The 16571-nt window shown below is 31.8% G+C and overlaps 1 protein-coding gene across 2 annotated transcripts in view; it reads right to left on the bottom strand.

Annotated features, from left to right (window-relative positions):
- The window catches only part of LOC118751908 (uncharacterized transmembrane protein DDB_G0289901-like), a 40321-nt gene that overhangs the window by 5025 nt on the left and 18725 nt on the right, over nucleotides 1–16571 (bottom strand). The gene's annotated exons all lie outside the window — the stretch shown is intronic.

Here is a 16571-nt window from a genome sequence, read left to right as displayed (position 1 = left end):
ATTGACACATCAATTATGTTACGAGAACTTAATGTCGATTTTCGCTCAAAAAAAAAAATATCAAACCAATCATTGAATGTTTGCAGCAAATGAACGATATATATAAATATCTAAATGTCTAAAAATAAAAAAATTAATATATTACAAACACTAAACCAATTGTTTCAACCGAATTTTGAATTTCAGTACATAATTTTTTCCCAATACCCCATAAAAATCTAAAAGCAGTTTAATCGATTTTTTAATTAACTCATTCATATAAATTTCAACATTAACCAATAGTGTAAATAGGGATGTAACGTTCTTATCGATAACTTATTGCCACTTTTTCTCTAAGATTTTCGAGCGAAAAACTGTGTCATGCAGTTTTTGAGGAAGTCTTTTGAAGTCAGCTTTTCTCCAAGAAAGAGCTTTGAAGAGATGGAAACAATTCATATTAAAATGGCAAGATCCAGGCAATACGGTAGAAGCATTGAAGCAACTCATCTAAGCTAAATATTTCGACATTTTTCGGCTTACTTAGTAGCCAGAATAAGTACGTCGAGTCTACAATTAAACAATTATGATTAATCAAGTGTAGAGCACTTAGTGTTACAACATTTGACCGAAAATAAAACAAAGGAAAGCAAGCATGGACACGGAAGACAAAGTGTATTTTTGCGGAAACTTCAAAAAACATACGCGGTAAATCGTATATAACGAAACAAACCTCCCTATTTACGAAGATCAACCGAAACCATTCCTAAACAGATGAAAATAGAGCTCGCATTAGCCAAACGACCAAGTAACGCTCATTGAATTACCTTTTTGGTAATATGCCTGACAGACGGCAACGCTGATGCAGATTAACTAGCATACAAATGCGCATAACAATTTTAAACAGAAACATAACAATTCGAACAGCTGTTTTGTTCTTGTTGATAACTAGTAAAACAACTCTTTAGTTCTTCCAAATAAGCACGGTGACCAATAAAATGGTTCGTAAATAAAGTCTGTTTATACAGATAATCGCGCCGTCTGTCATGCGTATATGCAAATCACACAATCAAAATTAAATAGCGAGGAGCCTTAAGAGGACTAAGTTTGCAAAGTTAGCACGAACAGCCATCTAGTTTGCGCGAAGTAATTAATGGGCTTGCATCAAGAAATAAAATTAAAAAAAAAAATATTGTGGAATTTAAAATTAAAGGTAAACAAAAATTTCATTGAGAATCACTTTTTTTGAAGTCCTTACTATCGCCACTTATGACGTATGCGTTTTTGTTTTTATTACATTGCATTTCACCGAACAATGGAATACATAGCTTCAAGGCGGTGACGGTGAAAACAAAAGGAGGTCAAAAATGTCACTCGGCCGCAGTCAAAATAATACATTAATTCTGCATGTGCAGCGTGCTATGCCGGTAGGCATAATTGTGAATATATAAATACATTTCAATATACATACATGCTTACATACATATGAACATGTGTATATGCATAAATGCTTATGCAGGCATCCACTAGGGTCAGCGGTTCGGATTTTATATCAGTTTTTTTGTTAAATAAAAAATTAATTAATTAAATAAATAATAAAAACCACAAAAAGTAAAAGTAGAAAAAATTAGATTACAAAGGCAATTAATAACAAAAAAATCAAAAAAAAATCAACTAATAAATGTAAAGCCGGTTAAAAATTAAATTCACCAAAAATCTTAATTCATTAAAAAAAGAATTTATAAAAGTCCAATTTTCTTTAATCGACCACCCTAATACATATTTTTCTTCTTCATTTCAGAGCATGGATAGTTTATTTTTAGAATTACACAAATAAATGAGCTGACAGAGATGCTTAGTTGAGAATGCAGAAGTTCTTCGCTTCGTTGGCGTATTTCATAGTTTTTTGTGTGAGTTGAGAAATTCTAACAAAACTCGTGCCCAATTCACAAGGCGGTAAAAGACAAGACTTTTAGCGCGTTATTATCATTTTAGGGGCGATAAAATTTTACTCAAACATCAACAAATGCGTTGAGTAGAAAAAGGAAGATGGTGAACAGACACAAATAAAGTTTGTTTGTATGTATATATTTTTAAGTTTTTTTTTGTGCTTTTGTTTTCTTTTTCGTCAAGGCCGTGTAAAACCGTGTAAAAAGTGTAAACAAGCAAACAACAAAATTTAAAGCATTTGGGAGTGTGTAGTGTGCATGTATGTATGCATGTAAATTTGTCTATACAGTGACGTACTAAAAAGTTCGTTCCGCCAATGAATTGGCATTTAAAGTATTATAACAACCAAATAGTTATAAGGCTTTTTATTGGGTTTTGAACTTGGTCATCATTTTTATTTTATGTTTTAAAGAGTAGTGAAATATTTAAGAATTGTTATTAAAGTTTACGTAAACAAATGGTTCAGTTTTTAAGAAATGTGTGGATATTTCAAACGATTATTCAGCTCATGTTGAAGATTTTATAAACTTTTCACTTTGCTAAAAGTGCCTAAACGTAATTTTTTGGCGAAAAAGATAGCAAAATTGATTAATATAAAAATAAAAACAAGTTAAAAATCGCCTGTATTTAAAACAACAAGAAAAACATGAAAGTTTTAAAAAATTTAAAATTTAAAACTAAAATAAACAGAAAAAGTATAATATAAAAAATACCTATCTATGTACATATGTATGTATAAAAAAAAAATTAAAAATAAAAGAAATTAAAAAATTTTAATTAAATAGAAAAGGAATTAAAATGAAAAATAAAAAAAATTAAAATGAAAAAATAAAATTTTTCGTGACACTTAGTGCTTTATTCTCGTCATTTTCCGTGGCTTTGGTGTGTGTGGTTGTTCTTGTTAATTTTTCGAACTTTACGGATTTTTGGGAATTTTCGGAGGTTTTCTCGAATATTTGTTGGATTCTTTTACGGATTTTTTTTTGAAGTTTTATTAGGTTTTTCGGAATTATTCACAATCTTATGCAGTTTTTGAAACTTATCGACATTTTCTTGGGAAATTATTTCATTCATTCGAGTTTTTGTGACCATTACTGTACGTACTCATACATATGTACACGCCAATCGCACGACTCGCACAGCCAAACAACACAACAAACCCGAAACAAGCAACTGCAACTTAAATGAGGTTAATGCTGATAGTGCACCGATTTCATAAACATTTCTACTTTATTATTACTTATAAACAAGCATGTGCATTAATAAATATTTCAGATTTTCATAGCCTATGCCGGAACACTTGGCTTTTGTTTGATCTTGCATGCATTCTTATGACATTTATTTCTCGAATACTGCGACATCCACATGAAAATTAATTATGGCATAAATTATTTTGTACACAAGTATCGTCAATTTAAAATTTATACAGCGCACAGCAATTGAGTTAGCTCATCTCGCTCTCATTGTCATATTTATTACTCGTCTATGATTGTTTATTTTATATTTTAATTCTTAAAGAATTTATTAACAAAAATTGTGCTTTTGAAATTCTTTCGAATTATGCTGACACGCTAAGGCATTAATTGTTTTGTACATTTTAATTGATTCATTTAAAATTACTTTGTTGAATTGACAAAGTAAATGTATGGTTTAGATTGGCAGTGTGAAGCGGCGCTACGTAATTAAGAACTTTTGTGGTGAAATAAACTGGTGTCATGACTTTCAAAGTTTTGTTATAGCAATTGTTGCTAGCAAGCAAATTAAAAAAGAAGCAAAGTGAACACACTAATTTTTTTTAATAAATGAACCTAATTTTTTTTAATAAATGGACCTCATTTTTTTTTTTTTAATAAATGGACCTCATTTACTTTCCAGAAACCCGGCAAACACAGTCTCTAACGTTTTGAAATATTGTATTTTCGATTAGAGAATGATTAGAAACGAATTAGAATTCAACGTGAGAATACGATGAGACTTCTATTCAATATCGAGAACTAAGTCTCCTTTTTGTAGAGAATGCTTTAATTCTCAACAATTTCTCTAATTGTCTTAAAACCTTCTACCTTAGCGATATACAGTAGAATTCGAATCGTTTTCTAATCAAAAGTCTTCATAAAAGGGGTACAACTCAAAATTACACGTTTGTCAGAAAATGCAAAATACTATTTCTTACCTTTACCTTAGGGTTTTATTTCAAACAAATTATAACAAATATTTGCTCCAGCTTTTGCACATTTTTAGCGCATAATTTTCAAAAAGCCAAATTTTGAGTTGTGCCTCTTTTGTGCTAAAGCTGCCTGATGAAACCCGTAAAAATTTGGAAAAAATATCGACAAAAATTTGCAAATATATCGACAAGTCACGAATCGCTGTTGATTAGACTCGAAAAAATATCGATAAGTCTCGAAAAAATATCCGTCTAGAATATATAAATTAGTCTCAAAAAAATATCGATTAGTCTAGAAAAAACAGCGATTATCTTCGAAAAAATATCGATTAGTCTAACAAAATATCGGTTATTCAAAAAATATCGGTTATTCAAAAAATATCAACTAGTTTTAAAACATATCGATTAGTCTAAAAAAATAGCGGTTATTCAAAAAATATCGGTTATTCAAAAAATATCAACTAGTTTTAAAACATATCGATTACTCAAAAAATATTGTTTACTCAAAAATATCGATTACTCAAAAAATATCGATTACTCAAAAAATATCATTTACTCAAAAAATATCGATTAGTCAAATAATATCGATTACTAAAATAATATCGATTACTCAAAAAATATCGATTACTCAAAAATATCGATTACTCAAAAAAATATTGATTACTCAAAAAATATAATTTACTAAAAAAAAATCAACAAAAAATATCAATTACGCGAAAACATATCGATTACTCTCAAAATATATTGAGGTCTCAAAAAAATCTTGAAAGTCCTCAAAAAATTACAATTGTATAATAAAAGATCATAAAGGAGTTATCTCGAAACAAGCACAAAAAACAAACCAACAAACCATTTAATTATCTCCATGAATGGTTAGTGAGAACGGCTTTTCTAACGAAGAAACGATGGTGCGAAGGAATGTGCTGATGGTCAGAACTACTAGCTAATCAAACCTTTCTGAAAAAAACCAGGATTAACTAAACGAGCTTTTACAATATCTTTACTAGAAAAGATCATCGGTGGTGCCTTGCAATCTTATTGATAACGCAATTTCTTCTCATATTGATTCTCTTCCCTAACAAGGAATGTGAAATTAAGCGAAGACAGCACGCATTGTTCAAATCAACAATGAACAGAGAAAAGCTATAAAAAGCTATCTGTGGTCCCTGGTCCAAAGGTCAAAGGTCGTTTTTTTAAATCAAGGTTGACGACAGAGGGAGGACGAATTATTTTCGAAATAAAATGCTAAAATTTGTTTCCACGCAGAGTTATTTTTTTCCAGCGAATTAAGCGCAACAACTGATAAAATGGAGGTCAAGCAAACGCATACCAGCAACATCCCGCAATCCCCCGAAAATAATGATATTTGATACACACTGCACGTGCCACCAATAATTTGGAAATAATTTTCAGACCACATAACATTGCAACCATCAATCAGGCGCTTGGGAGGCAACTAATTAGAGTTAATAATAAGAAAGACAAGCCCCACAGACTACAGACTACAGACAACAATAAAAGTAACAATAACACTTGTAAGCGCATGACAAAATTAAATAGTCAGTCATCAGCCCAACGAAGCGGCAATCAAGGAACGAACGAAAAAGAGCATTCAACTAATGGACGACTTCAACAGCAAACGAACGACCACAGTGTGCGGTCAGTGGACTCTTTATACTCGTTGGGTTGATGGAAATGATGCGTTACTGCAACCATATTGGGCACATGAGTCGCTTATTCTGAAAGCGATCACTACTCTGACTATCAGTGTGGCAAAGCTGGCTTTAAAGTAGAAATGTATATATACATATGTAAATAAGGGAACTTAAATATAGTAAATTAGCGACGCTTCGCAGCGCCACAAAGTGTTATTACCCTCAATTGCCGGAGAGATTGAACTTGAAAGTGGATACAAACGCGCGAATATGAAGTGAACGCAAATCAAAAGAAAGAATAAGGTGGCGCTGGCAGAAAGGCAACTAAATATAAGGCTTGTAGAAACGTTGGAGCAGGTCGATGTAAGGTTTATGGTATTTCACTTCGAACGCATCGGTAAAGGTGCCCATCAGATCTATATACAGGCACCCGTTTGTACACTGATAGAGAAGCGCGTACACTGCCGGAACAAAGTATTGGCACAGCAAATCTTTTACAATATATGCAACAATTTTTACTCTAATACTTTTCCGCGAATTTCGTATAAAAATATGGTTATTGTTTTTGTTATTTTTCGGCCTTATAACAATTACATTCAACAATTTATATTGAGCTCGAGGCCGTTTTTTAAATGAAAATTTATTGTGGAAAAGCAACAATAATTTGAAAAAATGGTAGAAGTGATAGCTATTTCGGAAATCACCACATTTCCTCATCAGACTACTTTCAGTAGGATTCGAGCCGACGATCCCACTGACTCAGCCAGTTGGCTATGCACCTTGCTAAGTACGCCTTGTAAATTATCGTTTGCTTATTTCCACTATTTTCTAATAAGTTAAAGTTATTTTTAATCTTCCACTTTTTAAGTTCATTGATTTCAGTTTTTTACAGGTTACGTTCTGTTTAGGTAAAGGGGTATTTTTTTCGTAAGTTTAAAGTTTTTCAATTAAATTATTTTATAATAGCCAGTTTCACGGAAGCAACTTAAGTGAAAAATTATTTTTTATTTGAATTTAATATTGAAACTGAAACAAAGAAAAAATAATTTTTCACTTAAATTGCTTTCGGGAAACCGGCAGGAAGAGCCGTTTATTTTTTGTTTAATTTTAACTTCGCTTTAAATACATTGACTGCTTGTTATGTGCATGTTATCGATGAAGTTGCTATTTTTGATTAACTTTTTACGTTAAGTTTTAAGAGATTTAAGTTTTTTTTTTTGTTTTATATATTCGTTCAATTCCAGTTACTTTAGTTTATTTAAAGTACAAATTATTTAGGAAATTGAGTCTTTTCCGTTAAATTTTTTTAGGTTAAGTTTTTAAGTTAAGTTGCATAAGTCTAAAGTTTTCACGTTTAATTGTTTTATATTCTTTTAATTTTGAGCTATTTTCGATTTAAGTTTTAGGTTCCGTAGTGAAGTTATTTATTTGTTTTTAAGCTTTAAGCTTTGAAAAGTTCTTAGTTTATTTAAAGTAACGTTACTTTAATTTATTTTTTAGGTTGAGGCTTTTTAGACTTTAGATTTAATCTATGTAAAATCAAAATTTTCTTAAGTAAGTTCACTTTTGCTAAAAAATGGCCTGGTTTTTATAAAACGTTCACAATCCGAAGATTGAAATTCTATAGTGTGTGGTGGCCTTTAATATTTACTTTAACTAAAGTATTTCAAGTGTTGATTCCCGTTAGTGTCTCACTGAGGATAATAGATAACAAAAAAAAAAAAAAAAAAAAAAACAGCGAAAACGCCATCAATTGGTTGGCAGCAGTTACTTACTTATACATACATACATTTGTATTTAAATCCATTTCATTTTTCATATCAAATGACTTCCCATATTCTTTCCATTGATTGCGCACAATTCAAGTCAATTGAATTCATTGCGAGCTGTCAATTTAGTAATTTTCAAAAATTTTCTATTAGACTCTACATGGCAACAAAAGCAGTTAGAATGCAGGTAAATGGAAAAACGAATAATGCGTCAACAGCTGTTGTTTATTAAATGTTTGCTAGTGCTGTAAAATAGTTGAAATTAGCGTTCGAACAGTCTTTGACTGCAACCGTAAGCAAAATGATTTGATTTTATTGCTTGGTCAAGGCGAAGACACAGAAGCGGATGAGAGTCTCAGAAGCAGATATAGAACATTTCAGAAATTCTAGGGAAATTCCTTGGAACGGGTTTCTAACATCACACGGCCTCCACTTCTACCTCAAATATATCTGAATTTTCTAATATTTCTAAGAAGGATGATGTAAGTAAAAAATTAAAAATTGGCATTAAACGCAAGGCATTTGAAAAAGCTTCAATCATACATATGTAACTCTGGATAGGATTACCATAAAAAACAATTAACTAGCTAAATTCTATATAATTTTAGTGAAATATATTTTGCTGACGCTTTTTTCGATTCTTTGTAGGAATTTTGCAGAATTTTCATAATTTTTGCACAAAGTACGAAATTTGGATTTATATGGTGTTTTTTAAGTAATCAGCCATCATGTCATAAAAAAAAAAATAATACACATTAAATAAATTTCACATTTCCACTTCATTTCACTAAAATTTAATGGGCTACAGAGCTGCATATTAAAGTTCTTTATAAAGATTCTGATTAAAAAGTTAAAAATTTGGTAAAATTTTGCAAAATTTTCATAATTTTTTTCACAAAATATAAAATTAGGATTGATATCATAAAAAAAGTTCATTTCATAAAAAATATTAAATAAAATTTATGAAAATTAGTTAAAACATACTAAGTCGAACAATGCAATATTAGTATCACACTAAATGTATATGAAAAAGCTTTGATTCACAAATATTTTTATGTAGGGTTGCCACCTATTTGATAAATTAAATGAGTTAAATTCGTTAAATAAATTAAATATCACAGTATTGGCATCTAACGAAAGGCGACCAAGAAAACTTATATGTATATCCAAAGGGGTTTTGCTCGACCTGCTGCTGCCTATCGGACGGACCACACGAAGAACTAACTTAGCCGGAATCAACGTGAAAATCAATTTCTAAGTCAAGCAAATTTGTAAAGCTAGGAAGACTAGCGGTCAACAAGATGCTGAACAACGTCAATGAAGGAACCACCTGACTTCCTTCCAGGAAAAATTCGCCATATGTATCTATATAATCGCCACTAAAGTCATACGAACCCAACGTTCTAATTTTTAAAAGCCATTTCAAAACTGCCGATGGTTCAATAAACTACACATAAGTATGGTGTAGCGGAGTTCATAAGACAAAGCCAAACAATGCGAGCACCGAACTTTACAAACCTCTATAGAAATCGCCACAGAACATTAGCAAATAAACCGTCGTCCACCTCGAGGAACATCTTTCGCACAGACATAACATGTGTACATCCCTAACACATTTCTTACCTATCTACGCTAAGCAGATACTATATACAGTAACTCAAACAAGTGACCATGTGTTGATTTTTTTTTAATATTCATACTGTTTTTCGAGTTAAGTTTTTTGTTGTTACTATAAAAATATTGTCAAAGTTCTAACCAAAACCATATAAATTACAGTTTCAAACTTTATACAAAATTTAGGAAAATTAAAAAAATGTCCATAAAAATTTCAACAAATTTTAATCAAAATTTTAACTTTTTAATCTGAATCTCTGGAACCCTTTGCAGCTTCATAGTTCATACAACATTGGTTGGTGACGGCTTTTTTAGGTTTTTTTTTTTTGTATTAAGTACAAAAGTCCGGCAGCAAAAAAAATTTCTTAAGTCAGTTTGACTGAAATTGTATGGGCATAACTGCATACCAAAAATTGTTTCAAAGATTAAGAATTAAAAAGTTGAAATTTTGATGAATATTTGTTGAATTTTTTTGCTAAATTTCCTATAAACTTCGAAACTGTAAGAACAAAATTTAACTCGAAAAACATTATGAATACTTTTAAAAAATCAACACGTGGTCACTTGTTTGAGTCACTATATATGCTCTATGGAAAATTTGCACTTGATGCCCAGACAACAAACAGTCGGTGGTTGTACGGATTTACGAGCATTTATTTGTACGAGTATTGAGTTCAATGCCATGCTTAACCGTTTTTCGCCATAGCTTCTTCATATTACATACTTTATTTTATTATTGCACAAATATATATATATATGTATGTGAGTACATATGTATGCACATAAATGTATTTATTATTTCACTAGCTTTTTGTAATGCTACTCATTTCATTTTTCATACCTTTTTGTACATATACATATGTACATACGTAGCCGCACACATGTACTCATTCACATGCATGCGAAATAAAATATTTCTTTAGCTTTTGCCGGCATTTGCGCCACGCCACGCCACGTCGTACCAAACACCAAAGATTCTTTGTTAACGTTTGCACTGTTTTCTTAGCTTTAACGCCTTGCCAATTCTACTCACATACGCTGCGCGTACATTTCAAGAAACCCGCTCCCTACATTCCCTACCCTACACCTCAACGCCCCCAAAAATGTGTAACTGCCTTTGTGTTTGTTGTTGTTGGTCATGTCTTTGTTCGAACACTGATTATTTCAAGCTGTGTTCGCTGTCGTCTTTGTCGTCGTGTTGCTGGTAGCCGCTCATATATGGATTCTTAGTTATTAACATGAAATTATGGACTTGGACATGTTTCATTCCAAATTGAATGAGTGACTGAGTGACTGAGTGAGTGACTGACGGCTAGCTAGCTGGCTGGTTGGCTGGTTGGCTGGCAGGCAGGCTGATATTGGTGGAAGGTGGTGGTGGCGTAGCTGAATTGCCGCCGGTGCTGCTAAAGGTGACATTGCTGGTGACAGCAGTGACAATCAGCTTTTACAGAAGCTGAGTATTCCCCGACTGAGGCTAGAAGAATGTCAAGTATGTGAAATGTAATACTTTTAACTGGCGATTAAAGTTACTTAGTTGCTTTTATATACAACGAGCACAGATAGGTAATTATATGGCGGGTTGCAGTACACGGAAGCGTTGTTCTTTAACTGTTGTCGATACAAAGAAAGAAAACAAATTTTAATAGTATACATACATATGTATGTATGTATGTCCTAGGGTTGTTGCGAATATTCGCATTCGCAACCGCGGAGCTTCCGCATTAATTTTAGCATTCGCATTCGCTTTCGTATTCGCAATAATCAATGCGGAGCTTTTGCGAATGCGAATATTGTAGGGACCGAAAGTAACAGTTATTTTTTTACGAGTTAAACTTGACCAAACATTTTTTTATTCCGAAATAAAAGTCCTTTCCGGATAATAAACAAACCGCTTATCCAAATTAAACAAGTTTGGTATCAAATGAAAGAGGACTTGAATAGCTTTAAATAAATGATACACATGTCTAAACGAGGAAAGCCACCTATTTAAAAATATTTCAATAAAATACGTTAATTAATTACCATAGAAAAAACTTTGGGTCAGGTATATGAATTTCCTGAGTAATAAATTATAAAACCAAATCAAAACAAAAATAACTGTTATTTTCGCTCCCTGGAATATTGTGCAAGTGCACTGATAAAAACGTATATCTGGCCAGTCACAGAAGAAAGGATGAATTACAAAACCTAAAATCGAAAAACGCTGATGACGTTACAGGTTCTAAAAATTCAGAAAGAACCAACAGAATGACAAAAAAGAATTCTTTGGAAAACAGCGGTGCTTAAACAACGATCTTGCCATGATGCTAGATTGTGAAGATGAAAGTCAGGAGGATACATCCGACATTTGCAGCCCCGAAGCAATTCTCAAAAAGGAATTATTGCACCGCAATAAAAAATAAATAAATATAACTGAAAGTCCCCTCTCAACTGGTGCAGCGTCAATCGAAAAGAATTTACAATTTTGTCAAGTTTCAAGTTTGTCAAGTTTCTCGCCTAGAGCGAGTAATTAATTAGTGGCGCAGGTTTGATTTACGACCTCTTAAGAAACAGGCTGTAACCCGAAAAGGCAACAACATTACTTTTTAATATAAAGTTTTTATTAAACGCAATATTCCAATTTTTAAATTCAAGTACTAAAAAGAAAACATTTTAAAAAATGTCTAACCTTTTCATTTTTTATTTACCTAAATCACCTAATTTACTCACCTAAATTATTTCTTAAAAATACTTGACATCCGCATGCTAAATTTCGCATCATTTTAACATTTTTTTTTTTCGTTTATTTAATGTTTATTATTTTTTTTTATAAAAGAATACGTCATTATCAAACAAAAACCATGTAAGTCAAAATTATAAACTTTGTAAAAGATTTATAAAAGTTCCACTAATGTTGATTTTTCGTAACTTTTCGTGATTTTTTCGAGACTTCAGAGTTTTCGTCGAGATTTAAAATTTTTTTTTTTTACACTAATTGTAGTCCTACCCTGAGCAGGACAGTCGCACAGGCGACTGTGCTACGGTTTCTTCTGCATCTGATGAGTTACAGCTACGGGAAGAGCTGTTTAAACCCTTAAATAAATATATGAGTATTTCGTTAATCAATTGAGCTTTTTTTTTATATACAGCACCCGCATTTCAAAGTGATATTGTTTCCCACTCATGTTTATGTATTTATTTTTATGAATTTTCAATGAAAATACAGTTCATTCTCTCACAAAACCCATATTAACCCAAGTTAAAAGTTTGTAGAAAACTACGAAAAAATTCAACAAATTTGCACTAAAATTTCAAACTTTTTCTCAGAAGTGTTAGAATTTTTTTTGAGTACGCAGTTTTATAGCCCATTTAATTTTAGTCTAACAATGTGCAAGTTTCATGCAGCTAAAAAGCATCGGTGATTTTTTAGAATTTTTTTCGCCGAAGGTGTCGTTATATGGAAGCAAATGCGACAAAAAAAAAATTCCAAAAAAAATCAACGGTTACTTTTAGCCACTTGAAACTTGCACATTGTTAGACTAAAATTGAATGGGCTATAAAACTGCGTACTCAAAAAAAAATTCTAACACTTCTGAGAAAAAATTTTAAATTTAGGTGAAAATTTGTTGCATTTTTTGTAGTCTTTTACAAAGTTTAAAACTTGGGTTTATATGGGTGTTGTTAGAGAATAAACTGTATTTTAATTGAAAATTCGAAAAATTAATAATTAAACACAAGTGGCAAACAATATCACTTTGAAATGGGGGTGCTATAGATATGGCCAATAATGTATGTAGCTCCATACAAATTTAGGGTAAAATCTACTATCGCTATTGATAATACATACATAGAGCCATTGTACTTTGACCACCACAAAAGTGCTCTGCCACCAGTTTTTTTTTTTTTTAATGAAATTGTCATGAATTGAAGACGATTGCAATAAAGTGCTACCGCAAAGCAGAGGAAGGGATGGGCGCAAACACTTTAGATGTCACTCATTTAAATATATGTATATGTATGGATATGTGTGTGTGTTTGTATGTACGTACACATGGCATAGCGTTGAGATAAATGACAATTCAATGCACTTGTCAAAACAAATGCAGCAAAAAATAGAAACGAAGCTATCGACAATAATAGTTCGCGATGGAATAGCAGTCAGCCATTTAGACAGACAGAGAGATAGATACTCAATACACAGAAATTGACAGTAATAAAGTGAAAAACAAACAAAAACAATAGCAGATATAAAAATATCATTTGTCGTAAAAAGCATGCGATAGACATATGGATAAAGTGTAGAATATGTACACACATACATATGTGGTTATTGAACGTTTTACGGTAATATCGCGCTGCTATGTAGTAAATTATATGGGGGAATATTTTATGCTTGCTAGGGTGATCACTCGAAGGGATGGACTCAAAATTCTATGAACTAGTATTTTAGTTTTAGTGAGTTACAAATTTTTGCATTTCAGCGAAGGGCATTTTTATATTATGGTAGAAACTTGAAAGAAACACAAAGAGGCCCAAAGAGTCCGAAGAAAATTTTAATAGTACCGAAAAAGTCGCGAAAAGTACCTATCGAGAAAATTCCCAAAAGGACCGCAGTAATCTAAAACATTCCACAAAAAATTATGAAAACATCCTTACAGCTCACGAATAGGAAAACACAATGAACTCCGAAAGGTAACGAAAAAAATACCGAATAATTCTGAAAAAATATGTAACTATAAGTTCCAAAAGCACCAAAACGACTAAAATATAAAGAATCCTAAACAGTACCGAAGAAATACTATTGGTCCCCGTAAACATGCCGAGAGATGCAGGAACCTAAAATACAAAAAATCCCGTAAAGTTCGGCAAACATAAAAAATGCTAAAAACCTAAAACAAAAAGGAGCTCGAAAAGTTTCGAAAACTCCCAGCAAGATCCCGAAAATTAAAACACGAATAATACCGAAAAGTTCCGAAATCGCACAAAAAGATCCCAAACACTAGAAAAAAAGGAAAAAATTCCGAAAAATCACGTAGCATCACAAGTATCGCGAAAGCTTATAAAAGGAAGAATCCTTAATAATCTAGAAAAATTCCCAAAACTTTCGTATTTTTGGCGATTTGGGCTCGAAGTCATTGATTTTTTTGTTTCTTAAGTATGTAGATATACTCTGGGCATTTATAATAAAATGAGCTGCTTTGTGATTTTTAAAGTTTTTTTTCGATACTTTTCTCAGGAAATCATATTCTACAATGCATCTTCGAAAAAACAGTACACAAATTTGTTAACTAATTATGTCGCTTTGGTTTAGAAATTTTAAAATCACTTCCATTCAAGGACCGTACCGGTTATGATCTTTATAACAAAAATCATAATTTAAACAAATATCGAAAATGTTAAAATTCAATTTATATCTTTCCGATTAAATTTAACCGTTGTTGTATAATTTTTATTTCTTCAATCAAGGCTAATCGTAATTATTAGATTTTTATTTTTTTCAACCAATTTTTGTTCGCTAGTTTTTTTTGCGATTATATTATAACCGTTATTTTCAGATGTAATTTTTTAGATCACAAAAGATTTTAAACGGTCTTAAAAACGTAGTCTCATTATAGCGGTCAAAATTACCGAAAAAGATAAACATCCAAATTTATCGATTATTATTAATCGAAAAAATAAAAATAAAAAAATCTTGGTATTTTCGGTTCCTGCTTCTTATTTTCTTAGTCTCTGCTACAAATCCAAAATTTCGTAAAATAATTTTCATTACCCTTATGTATAGTGTTTGTTTTACCAGATATGAGGGGCTTCATTTATAATATCTGAATATATTTAGTTATATCTAGTATAGGCAAACGGCTCTTCTACTCCCCTATATTCGCAAGTTAAAATTGTTATCGTGCGCCAAAAAGTAAAAATATAAGCATTTATGTACACACATACATACATACAAATGTATACATATATGTGAGAGCGAGAATCTACAGTTGGAAATAAATGAAGATAAGAAAATGCCTACACACTTATTATGATTACACTCCCACCCACTTGTACGCCCTCTACTTATTTATCAACTACTACAACTTGAATGCGTCTAGCCGCCGTGTCGCCAAATTTCGACGAATTGGTTTCGACAAATGACTGGACAGACGACTTAGGAAATCGAGAGGACATAAAAAGCTCTCAAGTATCAAGTGAGTAAGAAGTAGTTATTTGCTCGTAGTTGCATACATACAGTGACTCAAACAAATGACCAGGTGTTGACTTTTTTTTTCAAATATTCGTAATGTTTTTTCGAGCCAATTTTTTTTTTGTTATTTGTATATAAAAATGTTGTCTAAGCTTTAACCAAAACCGGGTAAATCACAGTTTCAAACTTTATACAAATTTTCTTCAAAATTTCAACTTTTTATTCTGAATTTTTAGCAGATTTTTGGGTATGCAATTACAATACAATTTTAGTCTAATGAAGTGCAAGTCTCAAACGGCTAAAATCTCGCGTTGATTTTTGAGAATGTTTTTTGGAGGCCACTTTTTTGGGTTTTTTAATATAACAAACGCAATTTACAAAAACTTGAAAAAAGTGCAAAAATCCGTCACCAAATAAAATTCTCGAAAATCAACGCGATTTTTGTTGAATTTTCCTAAATTTTGTATAAAGTTTGACACTGTGATTCAAACGGTTTTGGTTAAAGCTTAAACGATATTTTTATATAAAAATAACAAAATTTATCTCGAAAAACATTACGAACATTTGAAGAAAATCAACACGTGGTCATTTGTTTGAGTCACTGTATATGTATGTATATTTTTGTGCTGCAAATGTTTTGTCATTACATGAATCAGTGTCGCCGGTTGAGTGTTTGGTGATCATAACCTCGCATGTATTTGATGGAAATTAGCAACTAACCATATTGTTAAGCCAATCAAATTGTACAAGTTGTGCAAGCAAGATGAGTCAAAAAACAAGTTGGCGAGACATTGCCATGACAAACATACATACATACATATGTACATACACATCAACACAAAGTCTGGTTACCGCTTTAGTATACCGGCAGACGGGCGTGCCCAGGTGATTGAGTAGAACGAAAGCCGCCGCCGCCGCCGCCGCTGCGTTCAGTAAGGAGACATCACAAGAAAGGTAAATGAACTTCAGTTAAAATCTTGCAAAACTAGTAGTAACTTATACACACACACACACGTACACGGATACGATACACAAATACTTTGTATTTGTATAACTCTACTGCACGTACATTGAAGAACTTCTTTGGTGAAAGAAAACTGAACGTTCACATCGTGGTTTTCGTATGACTAATAAGTCCAAAGTAAAAGCGCGAAACAGCAGGCGATCTTCGAATGTAGTTGCATCAAATAAAATGAGAGTAATGACACGCAAAATGAAGAAATTGCTTGTTTTTAATGTTAATTAACTGCAATTAAGGTAAATGCCGTTTT

The sequence above is a fragment of the Rhagoletis pomonella genome, unplaced genomic scaffold (assembly GCF_013731165.1).
Source record: "Rhagoletis pomonella isolate Grant_MI unplaced genomic scaffold, Rhpom_1.0 Rhpom_scaffold_01071, whole genome shotgun sequence".
Taxonomy (NCBI): Eukaryota; Metazoa; Arthropoda; class Insecta; order Diptera; family Tephritidae; genus Rhagoletis; species Rhagoletis pomonella.
This window is presented reverse-complemented; position numbering and strand designations above follow the sequence as displayed.